Consider the following 11,342-nt stretch of genomic DNA (forward strand, 5'->3'; position numbering starts at 1 on the left):
AACAGCTAGAATGGCCAACTCCTGGTTGGAAAGACCTGGAGATTTTGAGGATGAGGCCTGGGGAGGGCGAGATTTGGTGAAGGGATGGACCTCCACATGATATAATGCCGTACAGTCCATCCTCCAAAGCAGCTATTTTCTTCAGGTGAACAAATCTCCATAGTCTGAAGAGCAGTTATACTCCCAAGAGTTTATTTATTTATATTTATTCATTTATCAGATTTATAACCCAGCCTCCCAGCTGAGGCTGGCTCAGGGCAGCTTACATAAAAAGATAAAGCACATCAATAACAATTTAAACAATCCTAAAATCATCTAAAACAAACCAACGTCGCAGGGTGCCATACACATTCCCAGACTGGTTCCAGGTTGTGCAATCTAGTCAGAGGTGTCCAGCATCAGGGGCTTGTTCCCTTTGTCTGTGGACTGTCCTCAGTGCTGAAAAGGTGTTTCTCTCCCCACCCCCTGGTGTAGGAGAACCTGGATCTTATTACCAGTCACTTAAGTAACTTTTGGCTCCCTCTCTGCCTAATTAGATTGTTTCCCCTGCCTATTTCCAAAATGATTGACTCCCCCCCCCTTCCCAAACTCTCGGGCTCCACTGTGCAAAATTAATTAAGGCAACTGCTAACTTGGCAGCTACAAGAGAGGGGGGAAGGGGAGAGTCTCCGTTATAAGTAGGAGCAAATCCAAGATGGACGTATGCTTTCACAGACCTACTTTTCCCACATGTACCCACGTACACAAATAGAGACCCAAAAGTGAGATATTTTGAAAATCAATAAATAATGCAATCGGATTTGTTAATAAACAGGATTAGGTAACAGTCACCTTGTAAATTGGCCTCAATACTTATTATCTGAATTCCTGTGAACCAGGTGCTCAATTCAGGTCACTTCTGCATTTCTCCATGCACCATTTTCCTGACCAGAAATCACCCCTAGGGGGCAACACTGTTTGGCCTGTTGGGGAAACCCTTGAGTGAATGCAAGATTAATTGCTTCTCCCATGCAAAAAGTACCCTACCCAAGAAGAAGAAGAAGAAGAAGCATTTCAGGGAGAAGGATTCTAGCCAAAGCTCCTGACACACCAGATTTCTGTTTGCAGATAATCTTTTGTGTGTGTATGTGTGTGTTTGTGGGATTATTATGTCATCTGAGTCTACACCTGCCGCAATTTGACATGGCACAGCCCAGAAACAGGTTTGTCTGCTGTTTGTGAGAATTAGTAAGGTTCTGTGTTTGGAATACTGAGGTCTAGATGTGGAAAACCCAGATTCAAATCCTCATTTGCTTGTGAACTTCATGGGTCGACTTGAGTGTTGTTATTCTCATGTTGCAAATAAAGAGAATGAGGCCACCAAATTAAGGTTTCCTTTAGGTCAGCCAGTGAATTCATGGGTGGCACAGGCAAGAACGAGATCTCTGCTCTTCCAGGGTCTCTGTTCAGTCTCTTATTCTGTATGCTATAGCAATTCCAATTCTTAATTTAAAAAAAGATTACATGGTAAACAACACATTCTGGATTCCACTGGATACAGAGTACTGCAGTGATTGTGTAATGATATCAGTGCCACATATTTCCAACCCACAACTTAACATATCCTGAAAAAAATATCCCCAAGTGAATTTGAACCAGGTTATGGTGAGTTGTGAAATCTGGACATATTCGGGAGATTTCATAAGACTTGTCCAGGAGCCCATAATAAAAGATTCCATGTCTCTTTACATCCTTATGTACTAGTAATACATAGATCCCGTGGGCCCAAGCACTGTAGGAAGATTTCAAAAAAAACCACTGGAGAAGAGCTTTGTGTGTGCATTGAATTTATAGTGGCTAGAAATGGGGGAGGGTATCTGAAGCCAAAACACACAATTCCCCAATTTTTCATGGTCAGACTTTACACATCTAAAATGATCCTTTAATTCCGAGTCTTGACTACGCTATCAAGCTTCGCCGATATAATCATTCCAAAACCTTTCTTGATTCCTGCATTTAATAAAGTACATTTACAGAGTATATGAATTCCAGATTTGACTCTGGACTCAGGGGACACATATTCCTATCCTGGAACTTGTGTATCCGGTCTGAGGTTGGGAGGGGAAAAAGCAAAGAAAGAAAGCCTGGAGCGTAACAAGTATTTCTTGAATTTCTTCCATTTTTGACATGCTGAGCTTGTAGTAGAGTCTCAGGCTGATAAACAGTATCTGGTTAAAGTCAGGTGAGTAACACACGGGGGGGGTATGAATCTAGTTAGTCACCAACCTACACCCCCCCTGTGTGTGTTTTGTTTTTGTTTTTTTGCAGTTGGAAGACTGTAGCCAAGGAAAGTTATTATAACAGTAGGTAACACTGGAGGCTGTGTGAAGTCACTGTCTTCTCAGTACAACTCTGCTATGAGGACTTTGGCTTTAACAAAAGGCACATGCACACTGCATCAGATTTCTCTTCCTGTGTAGACATTGCAAGAGAACGCCATTAGTCAAATAGTTCCACAGAACAAGAAAGTTTACGTCCACAAACAGGAAGCCGAGACCCTCTTGTGGATCAAAAACTGGCTAAGTAATAGGAAACAGAGAGTGAGTATAAATGGGCAATTTTCACAGTGGAGGATGGTAAGCAGTGGGGTACCACAGGGATCAGTACTGGGTCCGATGCTTTTTAACTTGTTCATTAATGATTTGGAGTTTGGAGTAAGCAGTGAAGTGGCTAAATTTGTGGATGACACGAAATTGTTCAGAGTGGTGGAAACCAGGGAGGATTGTGAGGCACTCCAAAGGGATCTGTCAAGGATGGGCGAGTGGGCGTCAATGTGGCAAATGGGGTTCAATGTGGCTAAGTGCAAAGTGATGCACATTGGGGCCAAAATCCTAACTATAAATACACGTTGATGGGGTTCGAAATGGCAGAGACTGACCAAGAGAGAGATCTTGTAGTAGATAACTCACTGAAAATGTTGAAACAGTGTGCGACTGCAATAAAAAAGGCCAACAATAGGCTGGGGATTATTAGGAAGGGAATTAAAAACAAATCAGCCAGTATCATAATGCCCCTGTATAAATCGATGGTGCAACCTCATTTGGAATACTGTGTGCAATTCTGGTCACCACACCACAGAAAGGATATTATAGCTTTGGAAAAAGTGCAGAAAAGGGCAACTAGAATGATAAAAGGAGAGGAGGAGGAGAGGAGATTGGATTTATACCCCACCCTTCACTACCCAAAGGTGTCTCAGAGCGGCTTACAAACTCCTTTCCCTTCCCCTCCCCACAACAGACACCCTGTGAAGTAGGAGGGGCTGAGAGAACTCTGACATAACCTGCTCTTTTTCAAGAACAGCTGTGCCAGAATTATGACTTGCCCAAGGTCATCCAGCCAGGTGCAAGTGGAGGAGTGGGGAATCAAACCCGGTTCTCCCAGATTAGAGTCCACTCACTTAACTACTACACCAAACTGGCTCTCGTAGTAGGGTTGGAACACTTTCCCTATGAAGAAAGGTTAAAGTGGTTGGGGTTCTTTAGCTTGGAGAAACGACGGCTGAGGGGTGACATGATCGAGGTTTACAAGATTATGCATGGGATAGAGCAGGTAGAGAAAGAAGTACTTTTCTCTCTTTCTCACAACAATACAAGAACTCATGGGCACTTAATGAAATTGCTGAGCAGTCGGGTTAGAACAGATAAAAGGAAGTACTTCTTCACCCAAAGAGTGATTATCACATGGAATTCACTGCCACAGGAGGTGGCGGCAGCTGCAAGCATGGATGGCTTCAAAAGGGAATTGGGGATGAGTCCTCCGGGGTGGTCCAAAGATTGTGGGGTACATCTTGGCCCCAGTATCTGCCTGTGTGATAGTCCTGGGGGCACCTCACTTTGGAGCAGCTGGCACAAGAACCGCGCTTTGGACCAGGACACAGCATATGTCCCCTCGTAGGGGAGAGTTCGCTGAACATGGGGGTGTATTAAGTTTGGGTGTCCATATCTTATTTTGGGGTTCAGAGCTTTCAAACTCTCCTCAGTGTTTTTGGATGAATTCATGAATAAGACGCAAATAAGGAATGAATACGGAACTGGGAATAAGGAACCAACTTCAGCCTCCTCATTCGAAAACCGCTTGGTGATTCTGTGCAGCGTTAAATAGACAGGCAGATTCTTGGAATAACTCCTCATTCGCCATGGCTCTGGGACCAGGAGACAGAAACTCTCACTCTGAGTGGGAAGAAATGACAGCTGGGCTGATTATGGAATTTGGTCAGCTGTGAAACCCCCCAAATTCCACACTCTAATCGGAGCCTCTTTGGCAAAGCCCCAGGCCACATGTTTGCAGAGTAGCGTGTTGTAAACAGCAGGCGGCCAGGAGAGGAAGTTTATCTTCCAGCATGCTGGGGGCTGCCTCTTTGGAACCTGCACTGGACAACTCTTCTGATGCAGCAGTCCCCATCTCTGCCTTGGAACTATTGTAGAGAAGTTAGAAATTATAGAAATAACTGAAAAATATCCCCTCTGTAGTGCTCTGGTCCACCCTTTCCCTTACCTCCTGTGGCAGGTGGACCATGCCACAGTTCAGGCAAGGGGGGGGGTAATCTTGCCACCTGTTCCTCACGTCAAGGAGCTGTTCTTAATTTTGCATTTATTAATTTCATTTGTACTCCGCCCTTCTTCCCAGTGAGGATCCAAGATGGCTTATATCATTCTCCTTTCCTTCATTCGGGAGGAAAGGCGAATAATAGAACAGCCCTGTGAGGTAGATTAGGCTGAAACAGTGTGACTAGCCGACGGTAACCCAGCCAGCTTCCATGGCATGAGTGGGGATTTGAACATGGGTCCCCCCAGATACTATTCCGACACTCTTAACCACTATTAAAACATAGGGTTCCTTTTCAAGAAGCAATGCATCGTAACTGCAAAAGGCAACGTTACTTTATTAAAAGGACAATGTGTTCTAATAAAATACTGTTAAATATTGTGTCACACATCATTTTCTTAAGGTCTCAGAATGTGTTTGTTATATTGGCAGTCTTCAGATGGCAAGCCTAGGAAGAATGACATAGAGGGAATGGAAAGAATGAGGCAGTGAGGGTGTTGATGGCGACGCCTGTGTGGGCGCATATACACCCGGTTCTGTGCAAACTGCACTGGCTGCCTATTGAATTCCGGATCCATTTCAAGGTGATGGGGCTTACCTTTAAAGCCCTATACGGCCATTGGCCAGCATACCTACGAGACCGCCTCTCCCCATATGAGCCACAGAGGGTACTGAGGTCCACAAGACGACATCTGTTAGTGGTTCCTGGCCCCAGGGACATCCGGCTAGCCTCGACCTGCCTGGTGGAATGAGCTCCCGTGTGAGATCAGGGCCCTGCAAGACGGAGCTCTTCCGCCAGGTATTTGGTTGAGGCAGCAAACATTCCCCCCTCTCCCTCCCTCCAGCTTTTTTGGCCCTAACTTTTTCTGCCCAATTTTTCCAGGCCAATTGTCCATCAGGCCTGTTTTGACTAGTCATCTGACAACTTTTATAATTATACGGTATTTTATGATTTTATGTGTAAATTGTTATTCTAGTGTTGTTTTAATTTAACTGTTGTACGCCGCCCTGAGCCCATTGGGGAGGGTGGTATATAAATCTAATAAAATAAGTAAGTAAGTAAATAAATAAAGAAGCCATGGCTACCTCTTGTCATGCAGCATCTGAAAACTAAATGGTAGATAATCCAGTGGCTGGGTTGCAAGATGGCCACCCTAGCTCTGCTCCTTAAGGTGTTGGACTCTGATGGTCTTGGGGCCAAGCAGGGTCACTAGGCTGTAACCCAGTGAGTGAACTTTCACCTATAAATGCACCAATCAGGCAGAAGATGAAATAGCTGCTACCACCCCTGATCTTGGCCAGCCCCAAAATCCACTTAAAGGCTAAGCAGGGAAACAGGGAAAGGGATGTACCAAGATCAGGCACTAGAAAGGCAGGACTGTTGTTGAAAAGTATGCAGACAGACGAGTGATTTCAGCTTAGCGTACTTTATTTAGCACAGAACAAGACAAGACTTAGCCGGCTTGCAGGCTGGCTTATATCCCCCGTGAAACCACCACCCAGAACACACACACCCACTTCCCAATAGGGTATTTACAGTGACCGAGAGTTCCATAGGCTCTCGGCCCGGAGCCTAACCCTTGGATTGGCATGGGCTAGGATCCGCATAGTCCATTGTTCCTTTGAGCGAAGCTCAACATTTGCACTTGACCGCGTGGAGCCCAAGCTGACCACGCGGTCGGAACTGGATAAACTACAGTTGTCCTAGCTAAATAGGGACAATTGACACATGCAGTGAATTGGAAGAATTATGTAGCACGTGCAGAGTGACATAAGAGTCAAGGTAGAAAGATACTGATAAAATGTGCAGATCATACACACTTTTCCATGAGGCAAAAACCTGCTGCTTGTTTTTGAAATTGTCATTTCAACCCAGTCTGAAGGCAGCTGAGGATTTGTCTGTGGGAATAATTTGAATAAAACCCAGTTTCAGAAGCCAAGTCATGGAACAAGTACAAACATATACACCCCACCACCACCGCCATCACCACCACTGGCCTGGCCAGGAAGTGAAGGATCTGCCTGCCTGAAGGAACAGGGCAGAAATTCTTTCCAGCGGTTTTGCCCAATTCCTTCACCGACTGATGCAATGTAAACATGAGGAGGGTGATTTCCGCTCTAAGGGGGAGACATCACATTACGGTTCCTGGAAGTGAGGTGTTTTTCCACAGCATTGAGCAATGAGTGTCACAGGAGTTGCCGAGGCCTTGTTTTCATGGATGTGGGAATGAAAACACTGTGCTGCCTGTCGAAGTCAAACACCTTCCCCCCAAGCACAGGCTGCCATCTGTTTCTTGAAAGCAGCCCATAAATCTGGCTCTGAACTGCAGAGCAGTTAGGCTGCTGAAAGGGCCTTGGACCCAAAAGGAAACGCTGGATTCAAAGGCCAAACAAGTGTGCCCAATGTGAGGGAGGGGAAATAAGGAATACTTGGGAGGGGGGATGGATGATGGGCCTAATCCTGCTCCTGCAGTAACAGAAAAAGTCCTAGCTAGTACTAAATAATTATCATACCGTACATCACAGCAAAACTGATGTTCTCCCCAAAATTACAGACATTTTAAAAATACATTCAGATGCTACTTATTATTTTTGCCATTTGTTTGATGTATGTATGTACCACTTTAAAAAAATTGCCCAAGGCAGTTTCCAAATAAAATCATACAAAAATGTATTGCAACGTAACAATATAAATACAATGAAGCAATATGAAATAATATAAAAGCCATAAATGTATTAAGTCACAATAAAAGGCAGAATAAGCAAGAACAGCATAGGCCAAAAGACCAGCAGCACAGACAGCCTGAAGTGGCAGAAGGCCCCGATGGCCTGACCATTCTCCCGAAAATTGAAAAATGTGACAGAAAGATTTAAACTGTATATCCCTCCAACCAGGGCTCTTTTTGTAGAAAAAGCCCAGCAGGAACTCATTAGCATAATAGGCCACACCCAACAGCAAAAGCCATTAGCATATTAGGCCACACCCTGACAGCACCGCTCATTAGCACATTAGGCCACACCCCCATGTTACCAGAAGTGTGGTCATCCAGCCACAGCCACCTTTCCCTTCTTATTCTGTTTACCTTGTTTGTTATCAAAACCCAGGGCTTTTTTTGTAGCAGGAACTCCTTTGCATGTTAGGCCACACACCCCTAATGTAGCCAATCCTAATGAGTTTCTGCTATTGGGTGTGGCCTATTATGCTAATGAGTTCCTGCTGGGCGTGGTCAACTCGGGAGCCAGCTGGAACTCCGTTCCTGTGCGTTCCTGCCCCAAAATAGCCCTGACTCCAACCAAGTTGATCAATAGATTCTCACAGCAACTTACAAACAATTTAAAACATAATGTTTTGATATTTGACAATTTATATTACTTGGTAGTTGGCATGCAATGGAATTTATTGTCTGAGAGGAATTTATAGAAAACATACAGTGGTACTTGACAGGAAAAATAGGAGACAACTAAAGCTGTCAAGGCACCCTCAATCAATCTGCACTAACAAGGCATTGTTTGAAATCTCACTGTGTTCTATCATGTCTATTTGGGTATAACAAAGATCTTGATCAAACTATAAAAGGTAAAGAATGTGGATAAACAGCTACAGCTGAAATCATGACTGCATAGGAAAGGAGGAAGGGATTTAACTCTGCGTGGCATTTAATAAAACTCTGCTACCAATACTTTCAATCGCATTTTAAAGGGGAAGAAACAGGTTTTCAAAGGGCATCTTTAATGTGGAAAGGGTCCCATGTTATACAGAATATACAGAAGTTGCAGAATTTATGTCTTCAAGATGTAAAACAGCTCCCTATACACATGGGTGCAGGATAAAAGTCAGCTCCTTTGTAACAGCAATTCTTAAGTACAGCAAGATGAGACTGAAATCCTAGGCCAATGGGTAACAAAATGAGGGGGCTTCCTACAGTACTACAAAAGGATTTCAAATGTGCATTCAAAAATTAAGTGACCATGTTAAGTGCATCCCCCAATCTATGCACATTAAAACATGAAGGTCTTATAGGGTTGCCAAGTCTGGGTTGGAAAATACCTGGAGACTTTGGGGGTGGAGCCAGGAGAGGGTGTGGTTTGGGGAGGGGAGGGGCCTCCGCATAGTACAATGCCATAGAGTCCACCCTTCAAAGTAGCCATTTTCTCCAGGGGAGCTGATCTCTGTCGGCTGGGGATCAGTGGTAAAAGCGGGAGATCCCCAGGCCCCACCTGGAGGCTGGCAACCCTAAGGTCTTATGCTACATTGACCCTCCCTCTTTCTTACTGGCAGAGACATCACCCAAGGAGGGTATACAGCCAAACCAGGACTCCCTGCTGCAGCCTTCCACTACAGCTATCCAGTATGTGGGAATCCCTGGAACATCACCACTATCCAGAAACCATCCCTGAACCATGACTAATTGGGCAAAGTCAGGAGGCAATGTCAAATAGCTATGCTGCAGTTGCAAAGTTGTCTTCTCCATCACAAGAACATAAGCTGTGCTGGACTGGATCAATAGCCTATCTAGCTCAGCATCCTGTTTCCTGCGGTGGCCAGCTAGATGCCCCCAGAAAGCCTGCAAATAGAGCATGCCTCCTTCTATGGCTGTCCTGCAGCAACTTGTAGTCTCAAGCAGGGGTCATTTCCTGCAGGAGCGCACAGGAGCGGAGCTCCGGCAGTAAAGAGCCCAGGGGGCGGGCACATGCAAGCCCCACCCCCTGCTCCCAGCAGCCCTCTGTCAGAGCAAGAAGCAGCCAGGTAAGTTGCAGAGCCCCCCCCGGCCCCCTGGTCCAAAACAGTCCAGTGGCACCTTTAAGACCAAGTTTTATTCAGGTACAAGCTCTCCCTCCTCTGCGAGGACAGATCTGCACGTTCCCCCCCCCCCCAAATAGCTAGGAATCCAAAACAGTCCAGTGGAGCCTGAGCGGTGGGTGTTGCCTTCTGTCACACTTCCGGTGATGTCAGGGGGTGTGGCATATGCAAATAAGTTATGCTAATGGGTTATGCTAATGAGCTCCTGCACCTCTTTTTCTACGAAATGACCCCTGGTCTCAAGTACATTTAAATACTATTAGCCACATGTGACCACCATCTGTAGATATCTAAATCCGTGGATCGGGCCATGTGGAGGCTAAACAGATTTTTCTGTACACTTGGGGAACTCCCCAGGTTTGCAGAAAAATCTGAAAAAAAAATACACAGGAGGGGTTTAAATCCCCCCCCCAGTAAAACAGCATTCTCTGCCCAGTGGTGGTGCTGGGGAGCCACGCTGGGTTCAGTGGCGGCGGCAGTGAAGCCAGGGAAGCCTCGCTGGGACCAGCAACATCTCCAGGCTGGGGGCAGGGAATCCCCACCCCCTAAGGGAAAATGGCAGCCCTGATTTGAACTCAGGCTTCCCCAGGCCAACCTGAAAAATCTGTCCATTGCACCACTCTGAAGGATGTACCTTTCTCAACACAGGAGTAAAGAATGCTTCCAATTGAATCCAGATCCAGAACAACAAAATTTCGGTGCACTAGGTTTGGGAAATAGCATTCTAAACTACTGGGGCTGGGTTGACTGTACAAGAGAAAGAAGGACCACGGAAAATATTTCTCCCTCACCATTTTTATAAACAATGCTGGCATCCTGTCCTCTGAATCTCTACAGGTTGAACGATATGTGTGATAACTCCGTTGATACTCCAGACACCACATAATCCATACCTCAAAAATCGAATTCAGAACTATCTATTTGAATCAGTACTTTTTCACCAAGAAAAGAGGAAGTTGTGCCTGTCCTTTCCCTCTTTGTTTTTGTTGTTATTTAGTTGCACAGTCGAGTCTGACTCTTCATGACCCCATGGACCACATCACGCCAGGCCCTCCTGTCTTCTGTTGTGCTACGGAGTTTGCTTAATTTCATGTTCGTTGCATCGATAACACTGTCCAACCATCTCATCCTTTGCTGTCCCCTTCTTCTTTGACCTTCAATCTTTCCAAGCATCAGGGTCTTCTCCAGTGAGTGCTCCCTTCGCATTTGGTGACCAAAGTATTTGAGCTTCAGCTTCAGTATCTGGCCTTCCAGGGAACAGTCAGGGTTGATTTCTTTTAGGATTGACTGATTTGATCTCCTTGCAGTCCAAGGGACTCTCAAGAGTCTTCTCCAGCACCATAATTCAAAATAATCTATTCTTCGGCACTCAGCCTTCCTTATAGTCCAACTCTCACAGCCATACATGACTACTGGGAATACCATTGCTTTGACCATGCGGACATTTGTTAGCAGGGTGATGTCTCTACTTTGTATTATGCTGTCTAGGTTTGCCATCGCTTTCCTCCCAAGGAGCAGGAGTCTTTTAATTTCATGGCTGTAGTCACTGTCTGCAGTGATCTTGTATTCCAGGAACGTGAAGTCTGTTACTGCTTCCATGACTTCCCCTTCTATTTGCCAAGGAGTGATGGGGCTGGATGCCATGATCTTAGTTTTTTTGATGTTGAGTTTCAAGCCAACTTTGGCACGCTCCTCTTTCATCCTCAACAAGAGGCTCTTTAGGTCCTCTTCACTTTCTGCCATTAGAGTGGTATCATCTTTCATATCTGAGATTGTTGATCTTTTCCCCAGCAATCTTAATTCCGGTTTGTGATTCATCCAGGCCAGCATTTCGCATGATGTACTCTGCATATATATTAAATAAGCAAGGTGACAATATGCATCCTTGTCGTACTCCTTTTCCGATGCTAAACCAATCATTTGTTCCATATCCGGTTCTAACTGTTGCTTCTTGACC

The sequence above is a fragment of the Gekko japonicus genome, unplaced genomic scaffold (genome assembly GCF_001447785.1).
Source record: "Gekko japonicus isolate JY-2015 unplaced genomic scaffold, Gekko_japonicus_V1.1 scaffold9, whole genome shotgun sequence".
NCBI classification, from domain to species: Eukaryota; Metazoa; Chordata; class Lepidosauria; order Squamata; family Gekkonidae; genus Gekko; species Gekko japonicus.